This window comes from Triticum dicoccoides, chromosome 2A (assembly GCF_002162155.2).
Source record: "Triticum dicoccoides isolate Atlit2015 ecotype Zavitan chromosome 2A, WEW_v2.0, whole genome shotgun sequence".
In the NCBI taxonomy this organism is placed as follows: Eukaryota; Viridiplantae; Streptophyta; class Magnoliopsida; order Poales; family Poaceae; genus Triticum; species Triticum dicoccoides.
The window spans coordinates 781,216,122-781,242,534 of record NC_041382.1 but is presented as its reverse complement, the minus strand read 5'-3'; the positions used below and the strand labels follow the sequence as shown (position 1 = coordinate 781,242,534).

The 26,413-nt window shown below is 41.1% G+C and overlaps 1 pseudogene; it reads left to right on the top strand.

Moving 5' to 3' along the window:
- Positions 1 to 13,062: 13,062 nt before the first annotated feature.
- LOC119358465 lies at positions 13,063 to 23,085 on the top strand (annotated as a pseudogene).
- Positions 23,086 to 26,413: the final 3,328 nt, after the last annotated feature.

Here is a 26,413-nt window from a genome sequence, read left to right as displayed (position 1 = left end):
GTGAACCAAAAACATGTACCCTTGCCGAGTGCCACCTGAAAACGACTCAGCAAATATAGGGCACTGGGCAAACATAGGGACATGTGTCCCTGCTCGGCGCAGATGACGGCGGGATGACGGCACGGCCTTGTTTGTCGAGTGTTTTTATGTGACACTCAAGCGTAATTTATTAGTATTGTTCATGTTTGCCTAGTGTCAGCCAGGCGGCACTCAGCAAACATTTTTTACTTGTTTTAATCCGGTGTACGCTTTGCCGAGTGCCTGAGGCTTTGACTGAGCTACATGGGTGAAGCGGTGATGGTGCCGGTTTTCTCTTATCTGCGTGCTTTAGGTTCACCGATGCAGATGCAGATGGAGTTGATGCTCTGTTTTATTGGTTGTCAATGGCTGGGCTCCCTACATGGGGCTTGATAGGTGGAAAGGCTCAAGGCTCCGGTGGAAGCTTAGTCTTCGATGAGGATCGATGCTGGCGATGATGGTGCTCAATGGTGTCTTTCTCCTCCTTTGAGAGACTGGCGAAGAGTGTTTCCTCTCAGCTCGATAGCTATTGTTTCGATTTGATGTTGCCATGAATGTTTTTAGCGTGACTAAACCCTTTTACGTGGTTTGCCAGACGGTCGTGGGTGGTTCTGGGCAAAATCTTATTTCTTCGACGGGGATCGATGCCGATAACGATTGTGCCCACAGGCATTGTTTTTCCTTATTGAAGGCGACTCTGAAAAACCCGCCACTTTTTCCGGGTGGTGGTGCAGTTATGTTCTGTACTTGATAGGCTGGCATAAGCGTTGTTTTTTGTTTTGTTTTGATTTTATTTTTTTCTCAATTTGATTTTCGTCCTAGTTTGCCTTGTAATAATCCGGGCCGCTCTATATTTTTTTACCTTTTCCTAGCTACTCCCTCTATTTCAAAATATAAGGTGTATTAATTTTTTGAAAAGTCAAATTTCTCTGAATATCATAATTATGGGTTGTTTGAACATCTGAATGCAAACAAATGGGAGAATCTTCGATAATGAATCCCAAGGTGTTGGATGATGGAGAGAATTTTACTCAAGAACGTTTCCAAAATTGTGGGGCATAGAATGAAACAAAAGAACCTGAATTGCATGAAGACCTGGATTGGCGTTCATCTTTGATTCTGTTCTTCTGAGATAATTTGCTAAGTGTTGATAATTTTCCTTCATGATACCGAGAAAATGAATTGCATAGTGTCGTTTGTAATTTTCTTATTACTTTTTGTAGACTTTAAACTTTTTTTAATAGATACGAAAGTCCTGGGTCATCTCATATTCAAATCCGCTGGAATGGTTCATATTCAAATTTGTAATTTTCTTGTTATTACTTGGTTGAAAAAAAGGACGTGGCTCAAATTCAAATCTGTTGGCTGACTTCTGGTGCAAACTGTACTACTTGTCTACTTGTAATTACGGGTATGCTCGGTTACTTAATATGACAGGAACTGCTGCAAAAGTCAGTTTCGACGTCCTGAAAGTGTATGCACTCTGTTGAAAAGTATACAGTATGCAATTTTTCCTTCCAATATTCCATACTTCTTGAAAGAGAATAGTATTATTTTCAATATGGAACATGTCACCCAAAGAATGGTGTCTCTTATCTATTGCGTGGAAATATAAAATACGCCATACACAACAGATTAGTCGGTTGCTGGTGAGCTAGACCAGTAGGGACGAAGCACTACTAGAGACGCCGCACCCCAGGTAGACCTCCGTCAAGCAGGGGGGCCGCACCCCCCTCTCCCCTCACACCGCCGCCACACCTGAGAAAATACCGGCAAGAAAAGGGCTTAGAAATGATCTTATTGTATTAAATGCCAAGAAATGTGCTTAATATATTAAATATAGAAAGTGAATCTTGAAACTGCCAAATTTTGCCATGTTATATGTGATTGTGTATGTTGAGTGAAGTAAAGTTCGAAGACCAAATGATGAAGCAGCCGACACTTCGTCACAAACCAAGACACGTTCCCTGTTGAACCACGATTCTTCCTTGGAGATGTTATGGTTTTTAAGCAGTGCATGTCACAATTTTTGCAAAACCTTCTTAAATTTTTACCACAACCTCTAGGTGCCCTATGATGACACCAAGCCAACTTTCATGTTTTTCTTACTATTTTCCATTTTTTTGAATTAAAACGCCAATAATCTCCATGTTTGGTGTTGAGTCTTGGTACCCTAGCACCCCAAGGTTTGATGCTCCTTTCCTTTTCTTGCTTAAGACCTAAACATAAACTCAAGAACACAAATAGGATTTTTTTTTTTACCCATTTTCACCAAAATTTTCATGCGCTTGCAGTTCAACTTTGAATTATATCCATTATATTCCTACAAATGTCGTTAGTGGCTTAATATAGCAAACAACCCAAAAAAATACCAAATTTTGACATGAATATATGATGCAGTATGTGTGTCAAAAAAGTTAAAAGGTCAAGCGATGAGCAACCAACACCTCGCCTTAAAGCCTGACTTGTTCCCTCTCGAAACCACGATTCTTCCTTGGACATGTTTTGGTTTCTAAGTAGTATATGTCACAACTTTTGCAAGACCTTGTCAAGTTTTACCACAACCTCTAGGTGCCATATGATGACACCATGCCGAGTTTCATGCTTTTATTGCTACTTTTGCATTTTGCAGAACTGAAACACCAACAAGCTCCATGTTCGGGATCGAGTCTTGGCACCCCGACGTTTGGAATTCCTTTCCTTTTCACCGAAACATAGACTCAAGAGCACACATAAAATTCACAATCCATTTTTGCCAACTTTTTCATGCACTTGTAGTTCATATTTGAATTACATTTGTTAAAATGTCTATAAGTACACTTAATGGTTTAAATATAGCAACGAACCCAGAAAAATGCCAAATTTGACATGTAACATGTGATTGTATAAGTTGAGTGTTGAAAATGTTTCAAGGCCAAACGACACTTTGCCTGACGTGTCACCACCCTGACCCAACAATTCTTCCTTGGAGATGGTCCGGTTTCTAAGCAGTGTACATCATCACTTTTGCGGAACCTTCTCAAATTTTACGTACTCACAAATATTGTACACATACACCTAATTGGTTGATGATGTCCTTTGTTGGAATGCTTAGTATGGTTATCCATTAGACCATTAGTTTGTCCAAGGTCCTCGAGTCTTCCTCCCCAAGGTGAAATGGGCGGAGGATAAACTATAACCGCCTCCACCATCATTCACCCCTTGTCTTCCAACCCACCGCCATTGGAGGAGGCCATCGGGAAAAGTCTGTGCGACGGATGGCAGAGGTGGGGCCATCTCCTGCCTGTCACGGTGCTGGACAACGGGTTTGCACTATGTAGTTTGGGTGGTTGTCGACTCTGTGGGGGCTCGACACTCTCTCGGCGGAGGGGCTGCTCCCCGAGCTAGGGGCCCCTCTCGCACACCCGTCCAATGGCAGTTGTTGTCCTTGTGTGCCCCTTCTAGTCATCAGAAGTGGCTTGGCTTGGTCAGGAATGACTACAGTAATGAGACGACAATGATAGCACCGCGAAGTAGTGATGTGGTGGTGGGGTGTTGCAGCTATGGCTTGCCACATCTAGACATTGCCGGCCTCTACCACAATGGCACTGGGGCATGCGTGTGCGAGATGCTGGGACTGATGTGATGACGTTCGGCCCTCCATGTGTGGTAGGTCTTTGATCGTCTGGTGATGTCCACACCAGGCTTATGCATACGAGCGGTTGTCTTCGAACATGTATGATATGGAACAGTTTGTATTTCACATGTTGGTGACCACGGTAAGTGGGTGTACCCCTCCGTGCAGTATCATTTTCTTCGGCAAGTGTTGCCGGCAATATCCGGCGACTTCGGTCTAATGGCACTAGTAGAAAAAGTGTCAAACGTGAAGCACATTAGTGCCGGTTTGAATTAGAGCCGGCACTAATGTGTACATTAGTGTCGGTTCGTGGCGGCGATCAATAGTACCGGTTCGTGGTGAACCTTTAGTACCGGTTCATGCCACGAACCGGTACTAAAGAGGCTGTGTCAGCCTGCGGTCAGGCTATGGCCCCACCATCACCATTTAGTGCCGGTTCGTACCACGAACCGGTACTAATGAGGTTATGGCAAGCTGTTTTTAGTCTCACCTCGCCAAGAGAGAGGCAGTATGAGCGGTTTATAAGTCGTGAGTGCACAGATAATGACGAAGAGTTGCAATGCTCACCTACATGTTGATTAGCTTCAAGCCTTGCGGAATAACATAGATTGCACTGAGCTATGTGCAGTGCAGTCTATACTATTTCGAATGGCTTGAAGCAAATTAACCAGCATTGCACCTCTTTTTTATTTTTAATAACTTATTTAAACTCCGGACTTCTTTTGTGTTCAGTATTCAGCATTTAAAGCGACGTCATCAATTTCCAACATGTTCTAACATCATTTGTTGTTTTTCGGTCATTTAACTAATTGTTTAGAGAGGTAAATGACCGTGAAATTGAAAATCACTACAAAATGAATCTTGAAAATGTTGAAACTTGGCATGGAATCATCATATCACCCGCATAGCATGCGCGAAAGAGTAGAGAGGGTCACGGCAAAAACTGGATGCACTTCGTGTACAAACTGGACAAACTCTTTCCGAGTATCAGGGTTCCGGAGTCCGGAGTGGGTACTAATGTGGAACTCTTTGCTTGGTTTTGTTAGGGTGGTCCCTAGGAAGTCCCAAAACAATGGCATGAACCACCTCTACACAAGATTCCCTCATGTTCGTCGGTTATGGTACTTTCAGCCTATAAGTACTTAGACTCGGAGTGAGGAATCGATGCCGGTGAAGACCCTACACAAGGAGTGAGTGAATATTTGGCATGTACCACCCTAAGAGCACTTTTAAACACATGGTATGCCAACTCCTAGCTTTTCGTGCCATCCCGATGCTCCGGAGCCCCTCTATGGCGAAACCCTAGCCCCTCTACAACTTTCACCGAAGCCCAGAGTGGGTACTAATGTGCATCCCACCAATCAAGAAGAATCACACGGATCGTGTGTTTCTTTCTAGCTCTTGCGAGTCGTTGGATCAAGGGTATGTTTGTTCCTAGCTCATGTGAGTCGTTGGATCGAAACTACCACAATCACTTTGTGAGCCAGACGACCTTATATATAGCCCACCTCTCGCCTTCCCTGCATAAGTCTTTCAGTTCATCGACTACATACATCTACCAGTTCATTGACTGCATACATCTATCAGTTCATCGACTGAATACAAATCATTCGGATTCTCCATCATACGTCCAACCCTGCATTTGATATGCATATATATGCATCACGAGCCACGGTTGGGCTGTATGATGGCGATACCGATTGGTTTGTTCTAGATCCGACATAAAAGGTTTGATACAACTTCTTTTTTGTGACATAAGAGCTATCTCTCCTCCTACCTATTTTAGTTACACAACTACCTATTTGTGCCAAATTTTCACTTTTGCTGTTGCTCTTGCATCATCAGCATCCATGTTAACTGGACTTACAAGTAATGCAATTTAACCAAACTATCTTGTGATCTTCGCCAAGAGAGAGGCAGTATGAGCGGTTTATAAGCCGTGAGTGCACAGACAATGATGAAGAGTTGCAATGCTCACCTACATGTTGATTAGCTTCAAGCCTTGCGGAATAGCATAGATTGCACTGAGCTATGTGCAGTGCAGTCTACACTATTCCGAATGGCTTGAAGCATGGTATCATCATATCATCCGCACAGCATGCGCGAAAGAGTAGAGAGGGTCACGGCAAAAACTGGACGTCGGACTTCTTTTGTGTTCAGTATGCAGCATTTAAAGCGACGTCATCAATTTCCAACATGTTCTGACATCATTTGTTGTTTTCGGTCATTTACCTAATTGTTTAGAGAGCTAAATGACCGTGAAATTGAAAATCACTACAAAATGAATCCTGAAAATGTTGAAACTTGGCATGGTATATCATCATATCACCCGCATAGCATGCGCGAAAGAGTAGAGAGGGTCACGGCAAAAACTGGACGCACTTCGTGTACAAACTGGACATACTCTTTCCGAGTATCAGGGTTTCGGACGAGAACTACTCATCTGTTACATGGCCACTTCAATGTTTTTTAAACTTATTTAAACTCCGGGCTTTTTTTGTGTTCAGTATGCAGCATTTAAAGCGACGTCATCAATTTCCAACATGTTCTGACATCATTTGTTGTTTTTCGGTCATTTACCTAATTGTTTAGAGAGCTAAATGACCGTGAAATTGAAAATCACTACAAAATGAATCCTGAAAATGTTGAAACTTGGCATGGTATCATCATATCACCCGCATAGCATGCGCGAAAGAGTAAAGAGGGTCACGGTAAAAACTGGACGCACTTCATCTGTTACATGGCCACTTTAATGTTTTTTAAACTTATTTGAACTCCGGACTTCTTTTGTGTTCAGTATCCAGCATTTAAAGCGATGTCATCAATTTCCAACATGTTCTGACATCATTTGTTGTTTTTCGGTTATTTACCTAATTGTTCAGTATGCATCATTCAATTTCCAGAAGAAAATAAATAGAAGAAAATAAATAATGCAGAAAATAAAAAAACTATACAAAAAAATTACTCAAAAATAAATAGAAGAAAATAAATAATGCAGAAAAGAAAAAATTATATAAATAGAAGAGGTAGCCGCGGCTGGGTTTATAAACCAGTGCGGCTGCCCTTCGTCGGGCGAGGTGGGACTAAACTTTGGGGTGGCAGCGCAAGGCCTTTAGTACCGGTTGGAGCCACGAACCGGTACTAAAGGCCCATCCTATATATATAGCACTTATGAAAATTTCAGTTTCATCTCCCCACTTCGTCTCCAACCTCTCGCGAGACATCGCCGCGCGCGCCGCTCGATCCCGTCGTCGCCGCCCGTCGCCCGTCGTCCGTCGTCATCGTCGCTGTCCCCGCCGCCGCCCGTCGTCATCGTCGTCTGGCGCTGCCGCCCCGAACGCCGCTGCGGCCGTACATCTCTCTCGCACCCGTGCCGCGCGCATCGGCCCGTACGTACGCCGCCGCCCCCACCCCGTACGCCGGCGTCCCCGCTCGTACGTACGGGGCGGCGGCGTACGGGGCGGCACTGCAGTATACACACACACACATACACACACATACACACACATACATACACACACATACACACACACACGCACATTTTTTTACATATATACACACACACACATACACACACACACATTTTCTGTTTTCTGTTTTTTAGAAAAGTTAATTAGATGATCGAATATTAGATTAATGTCGAATGTTAGATGAATTAGATAGAAAAGTTAAATATATATTAATGTCAATTGTTAGAGATGAATATAGTTAGATATTAATTAGGTATATGAGATTTGAACTAGTTGAATAATTAATATAACTAGTTTATTTTTAGTAAGAAAATTGTCGAACTAGTTTATTTAGGTATATGAGATTTGAACTAGTTGAATAATTAATATAACTAGTTTATTTTTAGTAAGAAAATTTAGGTATCTGAGATTTGATGATCTAATTAAAATATTATTTATTAATGAGTTTTTCTGTTTATTTAATTTTTTATATATTTTTAGTTTATATAAATGTTACATTAATGTCGAATGTTAGATGAATTCGATAGAAAAGTTAAATATATAGTAATGTCAATTGTTAGAGATGAATATAGTTAGATATATTAATGTCAAATGTTAGATGAATATATATTTGGCTAGATATAGGTGTTTAATGTTTCACCTATATGAACATAGGAAATGTCATCTGACGACGAAAAAGATTTCATTATGTGCGAACACTGTGAAGACCAGCACGGCCTGTGCGACCAAAATTTCCTTGTTGATGGTAGGCGCTTCAGCATCAAGTTGGATGAGACATTCGAAGTTGATACAGTAAGTCAATTTGTCAATTATTATTTGAATGCAAAACTTATGCTTCATTTGCTTCAACTTATAATTTTAAATTTTCACTATTCTACTAGCGCATCCCCTGCCATGCAAGAACTTTTGTCTTGGATAAGATAGGTTTTAGTGCTATAGATGATATGGAGGTAAAGAGAGTTTACTTGAAGACGGAGCATGGGTATACTTTCAACGTCAAATTATAAATGGAGACACATACACCCATTTTGAATGCAAAACTTGGCAAGCACTATGCAAGGCTTATGCATTTGATCCTGATATGGTTATCACCTTTGATATTCGTCCGGAAGATGATATTGAAAGTAATATAGACATCTGGGTCGATGTGCAAACGCCTCCAGTTCTACCATTTGGTGAGTTTTTCTCAACCATGCATGCATATGTTTATGTCTTTCATACAGTTTATTCAAAAATAGTTGACAACTAATTTGTATTGTCAGCTTATTTCGGTTCAAGCAAACATATCCGGCGCTTGGTAGACAGGACCTACTACTGCCCCGGGGCTCAACTAAACTGCGAGGAGATAAGTCATTATGTTTCATGGCTTGAGGATCTTAATACTGTCAAGACAAAAAAAAATTCTGAACTTAGAAATGTTAGTACTCAAAACGTCCGACCAATGGTGATCGTATTGAACTACGGTCACATCTATAATCGAAAGATGGTAAGATTTTAAATATTTGTCCTTAATTAGTGCATCTTTTGCATACATTATTTTTGAAGCTAAACTTTCATTGCTTAGTATATTAATTACTATACGATGTTCTTCAACAGGGACTTCTGATGACAGTTGTGCCTCAGTGGTTCGAGACAAAAGGTTGCATGTCAATGGTTAGCTTACGACCAAGATTTCCTACATTGCACATGAGTGCATTCAGGATTTCTGAAAGCGAAGAATGCTTAATAGTGAAAGATTGGAGCAAAATTGTTAACGATCGCAGAGAAGTACTAGGGGGCAGCAAGGAGAAGCGCAACCCAAGATTAGGAGACAGATTCATCTGCATGCTCCAGTATGATGAATCGGGAGAGCTATACATGTTCTATGTTATTCTACCTGAGAGGGAGCAACAGGATCAGTAGCTACTAGTTCATACTCTTAATTAGTACTTGTCTCATGTCTGTGTCCTGAACTTCGATGTTGGTGATGATTATGTTGAACTTGATGATATCTTTGCTTCTGTTACAAAGTGAATGTTTCCTCTTTAAGCTAGCCAGCGTTGATGATGATTAGATAGCTAGCGATAATGACTATGATGATTAAATAGTGGTAATTAGACGACTATGATGATTAAATAGTGGTAATTAAACGACTATGATGATTTTTAGCTAGCTAGAGTTTATTTATTTATTAATATGCGATGATGATGATGATGACAACTACAACTCATTATAACGTAAAACAATCCTAAATTAAATTGATAACACAAATTTAATTGAAAAATACAAAATAAAACAAAAACCCACAATCATTTAGTACCGGTTGGTGTTACCAACCGGTACTAAAGGGCTCCCGGCCCCCGGATCTGGCTCGTGCCACGTGGATCCCCTTTAGCACCGGTTCGTGCCGAACCAGTACTAAAGGGGGGAGGGGCCTTTAGTGCCGAAACTTTAGTGCCGGTTCCTAAACCGGCACTAAAGGGCCTTACGAACCGGTGCTATTGCCCGGTTCTGCGCTAGTGTGGTGATCTCCGAGTACCGGTTCTCAAGCTACGAGGTAAAAACCCTAAGTCTAACCGTCAATGGTCACACCTGGCAATGATGGAGTTTACGCTCCGCGTCTTTCATGAAGGCATTGCTTTGGAGATTCCTTAGACGCCTCTCCAGGGTGAAAACTCAGAATCTAAATTTCTATGATTGGATCCGGCGAGGACGGCGCATGGTGGTCCTTCCCTTCCTAGAGGCATTGATTGCAGATAATCCTTCTTCTATTTTCGTGTGTTGTCAATGATTGTGGTGGTGTTGCCGCTCACTGGAGGTTTTTGGTATCATCTTGATATTACTCCCTCCAAAGGGCTCCAGGCAGGGCCGGCCCTAGAGCATGGCGAGGAGTGCGGCCGCCTAGGGCCCAGCCCAAGCAGGGGCCCATCCGTTTGCATGTCTCTAGTAGATATATAAGCATATTAGGAAGAAGAAAAGATAGAGAAGGTAAAAAGACCAGCCAAGAGACAATCATTCAGCCAGTCACCTACTCCCGCTGCGCGACCAAGCTAGGAATTAACTCTGCGGTGAAAATTTTGGCCATGAAATCAGCCAATCTGCTAATATCCTTGATTATCGATCTCAATTAATGCCGGACTATGCAGCGTGAGATGTGTATCCATTCCATGCAGCCAAAAATCCCATTTAGTTTGGCAAGTATGAGTCGCAGCATGCAATACTCCTTCCCACAAAATTAAAAAGCATGCAACACTCCTTTAATTAGGCCCCATGCATAATGCAATACTCCGATTCAAGCTAAAAAAGCATGCAATACTCCACTAATTAGGCACCATGCAACCAATGATTCTTCTCGTTGGATGAATCTCGTTGTCGGTTCTTCCGACGGGTCGCAACCACTACACACATGCCACAACATTATTGGTGATAGTCGTGGCAGTTAGAGCCATGCCAAGGCGAGGGCCCATGGCCGGTGGAGTTCCGAAGTTCGCACAAGGGCCTCTAAGATGCTAGGGCCGGCCCTGGCTCCAGGGAGCCCGTTTTAAAAATACCGTATTTCCATAGTGCAATTTTTTTTGAAAAGATTTATAGATAAAGAAATATAGATAATGTATAACACGTTCAAGAATAGTTTTGTAACAATATACTCTCATATAGCAAAAAGGAAAAATACGTACCGGAAAATGGGCCGATTGTTTTTGCTTTTGGGACTGGATTTTTTGTTTTGCGAAGCTTGCAATACATATTACTTTCGAATGAAATTTTACATATCCTTCACGAATATGTATAAGTTTCCATAGAAAATTTTTAAACCTGGAAATGTCATTTTCGTAGTTTTAAAAAATGGCTCCAAAGAGCTTGTCTACCAGAAACTCATACCCCTCCATTCTCACTTATAGTGCACATTGTTTCTAGCTTCAATACCAAGGAGCGAGGTGGAGCTGCAGTTTGGACCAAATAACCCTGTATGCATGTGGTCTGCTGAATAGAGGGTTACTTTATGCATGTCCCGTGGATCAAACAGAGTGTAACTATTGCCGAAATATGCTCAGCGGCGCATATGCGCACTACATTCGGATTTTTTACAGAAAAAAATCATATGTGTGGTTCCGTCGGGACTTGTGAGCAAAAGAACGAGGGAAAGCAAAGGTGCACGGACCAGCTGCTGCCCAGGAAAGACGAGGTTTATTAGCCGACACCCTCTCCAACAGGGAACCGCTAGATTTCGTTTTCTAATCAGTTTGGTAAGCGAGAAAGAGACGTGAAAAATAGTAAAACTGTTTCTCAAAGGATATATGCAATGGCCAATGGGTTCGCATAGACACTACTACGCGCTGTACATTTGTTACCCGGCCGGGTCAACACCACGCCGAACGTGCACATCTTCCTCAGTTAAGATATAAACATTAAAAAGTTGGTTACGTGGACAAAGTATAAACAGAAAGCCTGATTAAATGAACTAACTAGATTGTCATAATCTCTCTGTCTCAATGCCAAATGTACACTAACTTCCTAGTTCCTAGTCCACTCTGCCGTCAAAGACCGACAGACGTATAGAAAGTCGCGATCGAAGCCATGGATCGATGGATGCACTGGACTGGAGGTTAGTGTAACTGCTGCCCACCCCGCAAAAAAAAAAAAACTGCTGCCCGTTTGCCCCAGGTCAAGGTTGAACGATGGTCAAGAACCGGAGGTTGCCCAAACAAGCGACGCGTAGTGCCGTTATATTAGCTTGTTCTTGACATCGTGCAGAGACATGGCCGTGCTGCGACCAGCACCTGTGTGTGTTTGTAGGAATAAAGTGGAAACCCCTTGGGCCACGGGAATAATGGTAGGTTTGACTATGACTATGGTTTGTCTCAAGTAAAGCGGCCGTAGCGGGTTTGGACCGGCATTAGTTTGTCGTACTAGTAGTAGTCTTTACTCTTAATGAAGCAGTTGATAGTTTCGCTTTCAGGTTATTTTTTGTTTCATCTCTCATGGTTTTTGGTACCTCCTCCCACCTTTGTTGTATTTTTTCGTAGATTTTTTTGTCCCCTCCCCTCACTTTATCGGTTTATTTTCGCGTCACATTCTCACACAACGAAAGAAATCTGAACATATCAGAATTTTTCATACTGGCGCAAGTTATTTAGTAATGTAAAAACAAACACGACAATCTTTAAAGATCAAATCTAAATTAATTAACCTTACCTTAAATGTGTGTGTTTGTAGCTAGGAATAAAGTGAAAAACCCTCGGTTCCACGGGAAGAATGGGTTGGTTTGACTATGACTATGGTTTGTCTGAAGTAAAGCGGCCGTAGCAGGTTTGGACCGCCATTGGTTTGTCGTACTAGTAGTATAGAAAAGACCTGATTTGGTTGTTGCGCTTTGCCGCGTATGCTGGGTGCCTCCGCCCCTCAATGTCAATGAACGCATGAACGTTCTAGTAATATTTGCACACCGCCGCACCCTCCTGATCGGCGCATTTGACTTTAGTTTGTTGTCGGCCGTCGGTCGCCTTGCCAGCATGACACCAATCGTAGTCGCCAGCATGATTGGCGAATCTAGGCTAGAGGTTCTATCTTTAGCTGGTAGATCTTTCGAGAGATTTATCTTCATTTTTTTAGACGATTTGACTTAATAGATGGGCTAGTGATTTCCGAGTCAGATATTAGAGCCCCTGATACGCCATAAAACTTGCCAATTTAAAAGTGCCGAACGAATTATACGGCGCTGATGTAATCAGCAAATTTTAAAATTGTGTACCGCAGAATTGTTGATGTGGTTGTACTAAAATCATAACACACTAGATAAAAGTCTGCCATTTAGGTGGGGTGTACTGCGCCGGTAAGTTGGCACTTCTCGGTTTGTATCTGCATGCCAGCAGCACTAGCGATTTGCCCAAGTAAGGTGACATGCCTAAGATGTTGGCGCACCCAGCGTCTGTGCCTTTTTCGGGTACCACCAGCACAGTCTGATCGCTAGAGCCGTAGGAGATGGCCCCTTCCCGTCATGCGCTCCCCCTTAGTACAGATGAGGGCGATAGGGTGGTGCGGAGCAAGTGCAAACCGTGAGCGAACTGGTAATTGCAGGTCTTAAGCCATAGATCATTATCCAACAGTAGCATCGTGCGTCACTCCTTCCAGTAACGCCCGGCTGGTTTTGCAGCAACACTTATGATACGTCTCCGACATATGTATAATATATAATTGTTTCATGCCATATTTATATTAAATTAGCATACTTTTTGCACCGATTGTATCAATGCAAAGGTTCTTAGATGATGTTCTAGGTGCATTAAATGGCTTAGCAATTCAAGTCCTTAATGCATTAATAATTAGTAGATTTTTATTTTTAAGCTTCTTTTATTTAGTTAGTTACAGACTCAGAATTGTGTTTCCACCTAGGTACATGTGCTGAGCATCACTTCTTGCTAGGGTCACGAAACTACTCTCTTCTCTCTGTACAATTAATTTTCCACATTAAACTTTATGTCTATTTGGTAGCCTTAAAGCATCTCTAAACGACCAATTAAAATTTAGGCCCCTATATGGCCTCTTATCTTTTAACTCCTTATATTTTCTCGTTTAAAAATTTGCAGTTTCTTACCAAACCCGTAAAACTTAACTCCTTAAAAAAATTAACGCAAACCTATGTACTTTTGGGTCACCGAGTTAAACTTCATTACTCAGTTACTTTATTAAACGACACCATGGTCACATACTTCATGAGTTCTTCGTGAAGAGAATTAATCCAAAAAAAATCACACACTTCAATAGAGACACAACTTCCTTGACTACTCCTAGTAGTTTGATCAATACTTTATCCATCTCATTTTTATTGCCTACGTTGTTGCTCTTAACTATAGGCTTTTCGAGCTTGCACACATGTTTCTTCTCTGCCTCCTCAAGGTTGGACATTGAATTCTCTGTAATCTCACCGCTAGCAATCAGTGTACCAAAATCTAGTAGATTTCTCTTTGTCAGTAGATCAATGTACTCTTGTTTCCAATACAAAAACTTGGGTCCTTCCTACATAAAAATTTAAGCAAACAATATTTTTCAAATTTTGACGAATCCAAAGAACAGCCGTGCAAAATTGTACTCACTCTGTCCATTCACACTAGTAGAAAAATCCATTCAGGATGTTTGCTCGTGCTTGAGACGAGGAGTAACACCAGCCACCAGCAGTCACCATACTTGATGACCAGTAGAGGCTCGCCGACAAATGTTGGGCGAGGGCTGAGCCCGGCCGATTGTAGGACGTGGTTGTGTTGGCACTCGGTCGCACTCGGTCAACAGGTGAGATGCAAGACAAGAGGAGGACATATGTTGAGGTGGTGCGGAGCAGTCGGTGTGGCTGCGCGGTTCAGACCACGATGAATCCTGCCAAAATGTGACGGCGTCGGGGATCTGGGTTTGTCGAATTAATCCGGCGACAGGCGTAGATGCATCGATAGGCAGCGATGACGACGAGAAGCGACCGAATCAAAATGGGGAGCAGCGCGGCGGGTGCTACAGGGTGTCGACGGTGACGCATGGTGGCTGACGGATGCAAGTAGGGCGGCGACAGAGTGGATGCAGCCGAGCGGGGGTGAGCGGTAGTCGAGGAGGGGAAGGGAAAAATTATACTGAGCCGTCGAGTAAATATAATGATCTAGATGGCCGTGGAGTAAAAAAATGTACTCCTCTAATACCGATAAGGGACCAGCTGCATTCAGTTTAGGCCCTCAAAATCGATCTTTTTACATCTCTGACAGGTTTTAGGGATCGGTTAGAAACGCTCTTAGAACATGTACAAAGTTGAACATTGGTAACATTGCTCCCCAAGCTATAAATACGCCTCTAGACTCGGAGCCACTCCCCGGATATCTCATCTCCACAAATTGGCCGAGGAGGAAATCATCAACGGACAAGCTTCCGAAGCGCCCGGCTAACTACGTGCCACTTAGCCCCGTTGGGTTCCTTCCGCGCGCCAGTGCAGTATACGGCGACCGCACGTCGGTCGTCTACGGGCGTCTCAAGTTCACGTGGTCTCCGTCGTCGCGCCCAGCGTGCCGGCAACTTACGAGATGCACTTCGCCGTGCCCATGGCCGCTGCCGTGCTCAACACCATCAACACGCGCCTGGACGCCAAGGCGGTGGCGGTCATCCTGAGGCACGCCCATGCCAAGGTCTTGTTCGTCGACTACGTGTACGTGCGCCTCGCTCACGACATGCTCCAGATCGTTGCCGATGCCGGCGCGCCCGTCCCGCTGGTCGCCGTCATCGACGATATCAACAGGCCCACCGGCGTCCGGCTCGGCCTCTTCAAGCTCGAGTACGAGGCGCTGGTCAGCAAAGGAGAACCGGCGGTGGAGCTGCCCTCGCTCGAAGACGAGTGGAATGCGGTCACGCTCAACTACACCTCGGGCATCACGTAGGCGTGGTGTACAACCACCGTGGTGCGTACCTCAACACCATGGGACAGCTGCTGTCGTGGGGGGTGGGCACGGAGCCGGTGTACCTCTGGACGCTCCCCATGTTCCATTGCAACGGCTGGACACTCACGTGGGGAGTGGCGGCGCGCGGTGGCGTCAACTTCTGCATTCGCCAGAACCGCGCCGCCGACCTCTACCGTGCCATCTCCCACATGTGTTGCGCGCCAGTTGTATTCAATATCCTCCTTGAAGGCGAGGCCGGACGGCTCACCGCTCCAGTCAGTTACTCCCTCCGTTCCTAAATAGTTGTCTTTCTAGAGATTTCAACAAGTGACTACATACGGAGCAAAATGAGTGAATCTACACTCTAAAACATGTCTACATACATCCGTATGTTGTAGTCCATTTGAGATGGCTAGAAAGACAATTATTTGGGAACGGAGGGAGTAGAAAATTGAGGGTTTATGGTCTATCCCCTATTCCTTTGCGCTTATCCGTGGTGCCGCTCACAATTCGCATATCTGAGGTTAGGGGATAGGCACTTTCTTATACTGTGTTTTCAAAGAGTCCATCTCTTGTACAGATAAGATTTCTAGTCTTTTCAACTAGTTTTCTGAAATAGAGTCCAGATCAAATTACTAACCACGATCATATTTGTCTGTTAACAGATTCTACCCTTTATGTCCCCGGAGCACACGCTTGTGAGCAACGCGCCATAATAGAGTGTAAATTCCTCTAATTATGTAGCCCAACATTAGGGCTGTAATCTAACTATATGATCTAGCTCCTTCCGATCATCATTGTACCCGGGTATTCTTTCCAATATAAATAGCATATTGTATTCCACTGATAATCGACCAGCTTCCTTAAGCATACAACTTAAGTACGTTCCAGCAAGTGATAATTCCATGATAATCATGTAAAGTAATTCCATGCATAAATACATGTATAATTCCATAATAAGGTATTCCGAATACTAGTAATTCCTAATAATTTGAATATAGTTGCAGGACACATAATTCCAACATCTCCCACTTGTCCCAAACAACCATTCAAATATTAGTAAACCCATAGTCTTAACATGTTTGCCAAATACCTCATGACTAAGAGGCTTAGTCAAGGGATCAACAATCATATTAACACACTGTTGAAAACCCACAAAAATATAAATATGATGATACTTCCCTCAATATGTTTCCTTGTTGTGACACTTAAGATCGCGAGAGACCTTATATTTCCGCCTAATTATTCCAGCATAGCTGTCCTCGACGCCTCGAGTATTATTTCCTTGAGTGTAATTCCACATCTTGAGTATTTTGTTTCCTCAAGTGAATTTCCACATCAATTATTTCCAATCACATATATCAATAATATGAATAATTCCACATTGAGCAAAAATATATCATAACAGTGTAGAATAAATTTTGAAACCACATAAATATCAAATCCAATCAATAGATGAAGTTCCATAATTAACCACGCGTTGAAAGAAATTCCTGACTTCGGTCAGTGAACCTGCACCATATTAGTACTACACCAAAAAATTGAATATGCGTACCTGGACTTATTTCTCATCTTGTAGATAGAGTAATAGTTTCCGCAATGTGTTTACCTTCGATATAAATTTCAGAACAAGTGACAGGTTGTGATGCACTTTCCACAATCTTATATGATGTGTGAGATTCCCTTAGCTGCTCGTCTTTCCTTCCACTGTGTGTGAGATTCCTGTATGATAATATAATGAAGATACATATCAATTCCAGTACCATTTATTATTCCATTTTCCCTCAGGAGTTCAAATATAATTCCTCGCTGAGTATGATTCCCTTTATCAAAGGTATTTTAATAGATTTGCAATTTTCCATAGAATCAGTTCAAAATATTTTCTATGTACTTCCACTCGTAAAACATAGGATGTTTCAAATGTTCCTTTCATATGAAAATTAAAAGATGACCAAGCTTTTAATTCCATCAATGTGACTTTATCGTTGCAAATAACAAAACAATGTTAACGTATACAATAATAATGCAAAAAACTTTACACTCACATTTGTAGATGACCGCCTTGCGTCATTTAGAAAACCATATGACCTGCTATTCCATTGATGTGAAGCTTGTTATTTGACCATACATGAATATGCTCAATTAGTAAACTATGTCTTTAGTTCCTCTTTCCCAAAATTCCAGGGAAGAGAGTTTCCAGAAAGTATATTTCCCTCTGCGTGAATAATTGAATAACAAGAGTGACATTATAATATTACAGTGAGCCGAGTATCCTTACAAAAAAAATCACTTCCAGACAATAGGCTTGTGGTTATTTGGTATGATATTAAGTTCCCAAACTATGCTCTTCCTCATTTGAGTTTATTCCTTCCCGCAATTCTTCCACCCATAGTTGACATAAAAAACCTGAAGAGAATTTAGTGATTCCTCTAAAATTTAGAGTGACTTTCCAAAAAAAAACACATAACAATTATCCAGATATGAAATTTCAAGTTAATTCCTCCCACTTGTCCTAACCATGTTAGTGTCGGGGGTCTCACTTGTAGTTTCATTTGGGGTCAAATTTATATTCTAGTACGATTGCCAACAATTCCACCATTATCCATAAAATAATTATGCTCCTACTTTCCACCAGTATTCCTTTTCCGGATAACTAAGGAAACACCCCTTGATCCACTAGAATAACCATTATTTTTTCCGGTGTGCGCTTTGTAATAACTGAGGATTTCATGCCAAAATAGAAGATTTCCTTCTAGTCACTTGACTGTGCTAGATGGATAATGATATCAACAAATGATAGTATGCAATGCTTCCTTCCAAAGAAACAAAGGGAGTATAAAAGAAATTCAATTACAATGGTGTATAGTTCCATGCTCTTTACCTACAAAAGATATATTCCTGAAGTGTACTTCCCCCACCAATCAGTTGTTAAAACTGTGATATTCTTTAATCAACTGATTTTCCACTTCAATATAACATGTGACCAGCACAATAAAACCTTCCGACTTGAATAATAAAAGATAAACATAACCACATAAAAGTGTAATCATCGAAGAGTGAGATGAAATAAATAATCTGGCCTCTAGTGGGGATGTCCAAAGAAATACCATAAGTAAAAAAACGATGTGAAGCCCTCTCATCTTCTTCCACCTTAATAAACAAGGTGTAAAAAAACATACATGCTTCACATGTACCATAGTCCTCCCACTAAAGTTTAGAATTCCAGAATTAATGAACCACTTAATCATATTCCAAGATATGTGTCCAAGTCGTATATGGCATAAATATTGAGATTCCAAGCATGTATTCCCATTGTAGGTGTTCCTCCATGTGGAGTTATCTTCCCCAAATAAATAGTTTTGGTTGCCAACATTCATTTGACCATCAATAAATAAGAGATCATTGTACAAAATTCCATAATGCACTAATTTTACCATTGAGCAATATTTTCACTCTCCCTTTTCCAAATAGAATGACATAGTCAATAGACTCCAAGACAGAACAATAAATCAAATACCTTCTCACTGAAGTTTCACAGATTGTGCTATAACAATGATACTTTTCCTCCACCAGGGAGTTTCATGGAAAAATTTCCAATTCCAAAGTGTATAAGATTTAGTAGCAATGACAAAATACACAATATATACGATTTCCTTTGGTATTGTTAGCATGTAAATAATAATGCTACTTAAATGAGAGAAAAAACCTTTTCCATGGAGTGATTCCCACCTTCCTCCACAATTAAGTGATGCTCATGCAAGGTTAGTATAATAGTGTATCTATCAACAATAATTTTCCTCTAGAACAGAGTTTGATGGCATAATTTCCATTCCCAGGTTTATTAGCTTTTAACATTTCTTGGAATTGCTTGCATGGAAGTATATGATATATAACCAGAATGTGCAACCCAATTATTTTGAAAGTAGCGGTCGACAAAATAAATTTTCCGCGTATACAAACGAAAGACATACCTCCCTGTTCGCCAATTTCATTGATAAATAATAAATTTTCCTTTCCAAGCTGCAATGAATGGATCATTCCCTTTGAAAAGTTTTCAATTGTATACTGGGTGAAAACGGCAGCTGAGATTACGCAGATCAATTCCTTGTGTTTTCCGTCCCTCATCAGGATGTGCACAAGTGTCAAGATAGCCAGGAAACACCAGCCTTTCTCTTTACAGATTGCTCCTTAAACAAATAATCTGGACATGGACTTCATGTATATATGTACGCATACGAGTTAATCCTTGCTGCCATCCTTGTAAGCTGATACGCAAACTCGACGAAGAGAAAACACTCACGTACAGACTTACATACGCGAATTAAATCCAACTTGTTCCGTGAACTAGCAAACAATCATAACTTATAGCAATAGCCATCCCAGATTTCCTTGGCTTTTCCAGTTTGTTTTCTCAGTGGAAGTAAAGAAGATGATTTGTCTTTTCCAAACCGTAAAAATTCTATGGGGACCAACCACTTCTGCTGTGAAAAAAAATGAAGAAGATTCACGGGCAAGATCTACTAGTATCCCTATTCATCATGCAAGTAATACTAGTAGTAGGAGCTAGCTGTCTCGATTTCGTCAATTCCAGTATGTACCAAGAACAACAATAAACAACGGAAAAACTAACGTCCACACGTGTGGGCGTTTGCACATCGCCCACACGCCTCCATCACCACTCATTTTGTCAGGTATAAATAGATGACATCAGCGGAAATCTTATTGGTTTTTGGCTTAAAAATGTTTTATTTCTTAATTAAAAAAAGCGAATTAAAATCAGTTTTCATCATTAAATTCGTCATGACGAGATCTTCAAAACTAGACCCCATGTTGATATGTTTCGACGAAATTTTTTTTTGCCCAGAAGTTGCCATGATTTTCACACTGTAGTTGCCATAGTGTTTAAACTAAAGTTGCCATATGGCAATTTTAGTTTGTAGATCATGGCAATTTTAGTTTTTTTATGATGGCAATTCCAGTACTTTGATCATGAAAATATTTTTTTGTATGAACCATGACAATTTTAAGTGCATATATAATGGCAATTTTAGTTTATGGTGCATGGCAAGTCTAGTTTCTTAATTCCTCGTTTATAATATGTCAAAAAATACTTTTAAATGTAAAAGAAAATAACTGAAACATATCATGGCAACTTCAGTGTAAACACCATGGCAATTCGTGTGCAATAGACATGGCAACTTTTAAACCAAAAAAAATTCGTCGAAATATATTGATATGAGATCTAGTTTCGAAGATCTCGTCGCGAGGGATTTAATGGTGAAAACGGATCTTCAATCGGATTTTTCGTTTAAGAGATAAAACATTTTAAAAACTGAAAATTCAAAAAGATTCTCGCATGCATGCATGCGATGACGTGACAATCTATTTGCATTAGGGACATGTGGTACGTCTCCCTTCCTGCCACACGTGTGGCAGTTATCGACGTCTATAAACAAAGCTTTCCGCAGCGGCGAGAGATTTCCTGTACTCTTTCCTCAAACTGAGTGATAGATCGCATGAACATGCTTTTCCTTTCCTCAATCCACGTGCAAGATAAATAAAGAAGCATGAGGAGAGTTGGCTTCAGCATGCACGAAGTATGAATGTGTGGCTGGTCGTAATGGTAGTATCATGGTTAGTATCATGCATGCCAACTAGGGAATTTTGATAAGATGTCATAGCATTAAATGAAGAAAGAGATGATGGAGTATCATATCATGATATCGTATCATAATAAATGCTATGCTGCATGCATGGCAATAAATAGAATACTACATGATACTAATATATGATATTATGCATTAGGGAGGTAGTATCATACACTACTATCATATGCATGATACTAATATATAATACTCCTCATTACAATCAGCCTGATCAAAATTGGCTTTGCGTGGAGTACGAGTAGCAATCGCAATTGATCTAGAGTAATGGCTTCCTGTTGATGAACCTGACTTCCTCGGGACTTGGACCTTGGATGCTACCTCCGATGGATTTTACACGGCCGCACTGTTCCAATGTATTTCCTTGCATGTAGCTCATCGACCGACGTGTAAGCCTCAAGAGAAGGACCAACGCGGCGCACTAGCTATCCCGTGCAGATATCGCAGCGGTTTCCACGGATGACGTGTCGGAGCAGATCGATAGCAAAGACGGAGACGAGTTCACGATCAAATCGGCGACGACAGGTGCAGAGTTTGGAGCAGATCGGTACGCAGCGGATTAGGGTTTGGGTGATCGGACCGAACCTTTCTCATGATACCAATGTTAGAAAATTGAAGGTTTGTGGTCTATCCCCTATTCCTCTGCGCTTATTCCTGGTGCCGCTCACAATTCGCATATCTGAGGTTACGGGGTAGGGACCTTCTTATACTGTGTTTTCAAAGAGTCCACCTCTTGTACAGATAAGATTCCTAGTCTTTTCAACTAGTTTTTCGGGATAGAGTCCAGATCAAATTACCAACCACGATCATATTTGTCTGTTAACGGATTCTACCTGTTATGTCCCCGGAGCACACGCTTGTGAGCAACGCGTCATAATAGAGTGTAAATTCCTCTAATTATGTAGACCAACATTAGAGCTGTAATCTAACTATATGATCTAGCTCCTTCAGATCATCATTGTATCCGAGTAGTCTTTCCAATATAAATAGCATATTGTAGATAATCGACCTTCCTTAAGCATACAACTTAAGTATGTTCTAGCAAGTGATTATTCCATGATAATCATGTAAAGTAATTCCATACATGAATACATGTATAATTCCATAATGAGGTATTCCGAATACTAGTAATTCCTAATAATTTAAATATAGTTGCAGGACACATAATTCCAACACAGTCCACGTCCTCACCGGCGGGGCCCCGCCGACGGCCGCCCTGCTGGACTGCCGAGTTGATCGGTTTCAAGGTGACGCACTCCTATGGATCGACTCACTGAGGCAGGCCCGCCTCTGGCCTACGAGTGGCGTCATCAGTGGGACCTCCTGCCGCTCGCGGAGCGCTCACACATCAAGGCCAGGCAGGGGGTCAGCATCATGTCTCTCGCCAATGCTAATGTCATGGTCGACGATGACACCATGTCTAGCGTGCCGCGCGACGGCAAGTCGTTGGGTGAGATCGTGCTTCGCGGCAGCAGCCTCATGGGTACCTCAACAACCCGGAGGCGAATGAGAAGGCCTTCAAGGGCGGGTTGTTCATGCCAGGCGACGTCGGCGTCGTGCACCCGGACGGGTACATCGAGATAAAGGACAGGTCAAAGGACGTGATCATCAGTGGTGGTGAGAACATTTGCAGCAAGGAGGTGGAAGATGTGCTGCTCCAGCACCCGGTTGTGGCCGACGCAGCGGTGGTTGCGATGCCTCACCCGCACTGGGGCGAGACACCGTGCGCGTTCCTCGTGGCCAAAGACAATGTTATCAGGGTCTGCAAGGATGAAGTGATCGACTTCTGCCGCGAGCACATGTCGCGCTTCATGGTTCCCAGGAAGGTGATCATCATCGATGCCCTCCCGAGGAACGCTCTGGGAAAGGTTGAGAAGGTGAAGCTACGGGATGTGGCCCGGAACCTTATGCCCTCGGTCGAGTCAAAGCTATAGGACGACCCATCATCGTGATAAAGGGCAATATTGTATTTTAGAAGCAAGAAAAAAATACTCCCCACCCTGAATTACTTGTCAATCAAATGGATGTATCTAGCACTACGAAGGGAATATATGGATGCCAATGTTTCTTGCACTATACATGTTTTGTTTGCTTTGTGATATTTTAATATATACTACTATGTTCCTATACAGCAATAAATTGAAACTAGGGTGTTGAGTCATTTTCGACAATGTTGTGTATTATGAGTTTATCCCTACTTAAATCTTTGCGAAATTGACTAAGTTCGTGGAAAACATTACCAATGTATCTACAGCATATAATTAGATTCATTTTTGAATATACTTTCGTGATGTATTCATTTAATGTTCTGGATGTTGGTCAAGGATAAATATGTACTCCCTCCGTTCCGAATTACTTGTCGCAGAAATGGATGTATCTAGATGTATTTTAGTTCTAGATACATCCATACCCGCGACAAGTAATTCGGAACAGAGAGAGTATGACTTAACATGGTCTTAAGATGAACTCAGACCACATAACATTTTGAAAAGGGAGGAGGCAAATTGATATATATTACTCCCTCCGTTCGGAATTATTTGTCTCGGATATGGATGTACCTAGAACTAAAATACATCTAGATATATCCATTTCTGCGACAAGTAATTTCGAACGGAGGGAGTACTTGTTTTCACCCACTTGAATCCACACGTTTGCCATCTGTAACTGGAAGAGCCCTAGGTTACATTCTCACTGTGCCCAAGGAGGAAGGGGGCGCCAGGGCTATAATTCTCAGAAAACCCTATATGAAGCTATTTGTGACAAGTTGTCGCTGTTTTGCACAAGCGATGAAGCAACCGAACCTCGGATTGGCCGGCCCATTAGCTACAATAAGTGGAAGAGAGATCCCTGTTTCGGGAATATTTCAGATGGGCCAGGCCATTAACGGGTTTTGAGAATCTTCTAGAGGGTTCCCGTCTAGTTTTCTTTTTTCCTGTTTATTCGGCTTTTTCTGATTTTTTATTTTCCTTTTTCAAATGTTTCTTTTTGTCTTTTTTATAAAATTCAAACCATAATCAGAATTTCAAATTCAAAATTTGATCATTTTTTGAAAAACATGTTCGGAATTCAAAAAATTGTTCATGTTCTAAAATAATGTTTGGATTTTCAAAGAAATTTGAATTTGCAAACAGAAGTATTCTTTTTTCAACATTTATTCGAACTTTCACAAAGTATTCCTGTTATGAAAATTATTTGCTGATGGAAAAATACCTTTATTTTCTCTAGTATTCATTTGTGAACAGAAGTATTCATTTTTCAATTTTTTTACAGTATCAAAAATTGTTCATGTTTAAAAAAAATGTTTGTGTTTTCAAATTTTATTCAGAATTTCTAGAAGCACTCCCATTTTAGAAATTGTTCATATATTCGAAAATGTTTGAGACTCCAAAAAAATAATGTTCTTCTTACACAAAATGTGAATTTTTTAAAAAAATCTTCACAATTTTAAAATGTTCATGGTTGAACAAATATTATTTTAAAAAATGTGTTTGAAATTTCAATTTAAATCTGCCACTGCTTATAGTTCTAACCCCGCCATGCCAATTTAGACATCTAACCTCATCAGCTACAAAGGCTAGCACATTATGTTTTTTTCAGGGGTTAGCACATTATTATTTATGAATATTTGTACAGTCTGCACGCTGAAGGGCTGGCCCAGTCAGGGAGGCCCCTGTGCATTACTTATCAAACAGACGCAACAAGCGTGGTATAGGAGCCCTACGTCGCCGTACTGATTCCTCATAGGAATCGCCTACAGGTGATGCCTAGCGGGACGATCCGTTAGCGTGGTTGCTTTATTGCCTCTCGTATCACATGCAGGTTCCCTCTGTGCTTCGGTTTTCTTTCATTTTTTTGTGTTTTTTGTCTTTTGACCAGTTTTCCCTGGTTTTTCTTTTTCCCATTGTTTTACTTGGTTTTATTTGTTTCCTTATTGGGGTTTTTTCCATTATACTATGGTTTTCTTTGTTCTTTCTTTGTTTTTCCTCAGTTTTTTTGCTTTTCTTTTGTTTCTTTATTCGTTTTTATCAGTTTTCTTTTTCTCAACACATATCTAATTTTTCATAGTACACAATGTATATTTGTCAGAACACACGCGAAACATTTTTACATTTTTTTGATAAATGTTCGGCATATTTGAAATACATGATGTACCTTTTTATAAATACATGTGGTGAATACACGGTAACATGTTTCCATATAAACGTTGTATACGTTTTTTTAAATGGCACTAAATATTTTTCAACTATGCGGACGTTTTCTTGAATTATATAACTATTTACGAAATTTTCAAGGATATTTTTTGGAACACTGAATGTGTTATTAAAATATCAAGACATTTTTTAATGGAAATAAAGAATGTTTTAACCTAAGTGGACAATTTTTTACATTTTTACTTCCTCTGCCCCAAATTATAAGACATTTTTGGTAGGCTAAGCAGGCTACAAAAAAATGTAATGTCACAAGTTTTTTTTATTGAAATGTGGGAATATTTCCATCAAATTGGATGCCCATTTTTAATGGCACAAAACCATTTTTTACATTGTATACACATTTAAAAAACATTGCATACATTTTTGTGAAATGTGCGGAAAAAATTTATTGTCAAGAACATTTTTCTTTAGAAATTACCAACATAGTTTGAGCCTACGCTAACATATTTTTTTTATACTATGTTAAGATTTTTCAAACCCATGTTTTAAATTTCCTAAGTAAATTTAAGTTTTGGAAATATATGTATTTAATTTTAAATATAAATAAAAGTGAACGGAGGAAAAAAAGAAATTTGGGTGACGTCGGTAGGACGAGCCACATCCTACCGGGGCAGCCCAACAATGGTGCCTTGGGAGTCCTGATACATGTCTAATGAACCAACCAAACCAGCAGCGCACAAGACTCTTGAAGGCACTCCCTGCTGGAATATACGACATTGAGGTGTTCATGGGCCCTTACCGATGAGGAACTAGGGCAAAATTTGGTCGCTAAGATGGAGCGTAGTCTCACTTCTCGAGTCATTATCACATGAGCAGTTTGTGAGGATGTAGGCCATTTGGTCGTCACGATGAACTATCTACGAAGGAATCTTCCAAACACCGGTGGCATTGCTTGCTTTTGTAAACAAATTCATAGCCAAGCTCCAGTAGTTACCAGAGAAGAAGCTGAGAGTAGTAGCAGCGGGTACAAACCACGACAATCTCGGGAGTCGCAAGACCAAAGGCGCCCTACCGGATTATGCTGAAATGCACGTTGATGCAGCGGTGGTCT